The sequence below is a fragment of the Salvelinus sp. IW2-2015 genome, unplaced genomic scaffold (genome assembly GCF_002910315.2).
Source record: "Salvelinus sp. IW2-2015 unplaced genomic scaffold, ASM291031v2 Un_scaffold1276, whole genome shotgun sequence".
Classification (NCBI taxonomy): Eukaryota; Metazoa; Chordata; class Actinopteri; order Salmoniformes; family Salmonidae; genus Salvelinus; species Salvelinus sp. IW2-2015.
Genome location: NW_019942813.1, coordinates 322,034 through 322,890, shown reverse-complemented (window position 1 = coordinate 322,890; position 857 = coordinate 322,034). Strand labels below are relative to the sequence as shown.

General features: G+C 49.5%; 1 long non-coding RNA gene across 2 annotated transcripts in view; it reads left to right on the top strand.

The window, feature by feature from the left end:
* LOC139024272 (uncharacterized) overlaps positions 1–275 on the top strand; it is a 9,440-nt gene extending 9,165 nt beyond the window's left edge. For both annotated transcript variants that reach the window (XR_011475550.1, XR_011475551.1), the window contains 2 exons: positions 8–89; positions 187–275. This is a non-coding gene — a long non-coding RNA (uncharacterized lncRNA). The remainder of the gene's footprint in view (positions 1–7; positions 90–186) is intronic.
* The last annotated feature ends 582 nt before the right edge of the window (positions 276–857 follow it).

The following is an 857-nucleotide window of genomic DNA, read 5'->3' as shown; positions in this document are numbered from 1 at the left end:
AACGGAGGCTGAGGAGATTAGACGGGTTCCAGGCCCCGCCGCTCCGCCGGGCACAGCACTGCGCCGACTACGCCACCATCCGCCAGCAGGTCGGAGATTCTTTCTATGTTTATGCACAAAACAAATTACAACGATATGGTGTGAAAGTAATCTCCACCCCCCCGCCCCCCTCTCCCAACCCCTCAGGTGGAAGAGATTCGTCGTGTGGAGGTCAACCACTTCCACTTCTCTCTCAACTGGTCCCTCGGTGCCCAGCGGTAACGTGACCAGCCCAACACCACCTTACTTAGGCCAGCCCCGATGGAGGCAGCGGGAGGCTGGTTCAACAGGTTGGTACCACAGGCCACACACACACGTGCCACACACACACACCCGCACATTCTCCACACACACACACACATACATACACACACACTCCAGCCTCCCAGCCCCACGTAGAAGTTGGTATTACCAGAATCTTGTCAACCCCAAGAACCAAATCTCGAGTGAGATGTTAAGCTAGTGTAGGAAACACGGCGGAGCCTTTTTTTGTAGCAGACAAGTCGTCATCGTCGTGGATAACTAGCCTGATCCAAACTTTGGGTTCTATTTAATCAGATCCGCTTTAGTGGAGGTGGAACTGCATCAGAGCTGTCAAATCTACAAGTGGCTCCCGGCATTATACATGGACTCCACGGAGTCACATTGAGAGAATTCCCACCCTTTTTAGTTTGAACACTGGGATGTGAGATGTCATCTACACCTCGATCAGGCTGATAGAAATACTCATTATTTAGTTAAATTATTTTTCTATTTGAGCGTCATTATTTCTATAATAGACTACACTCTTAGAAAAAAATATGCTATCTAGACCCTTA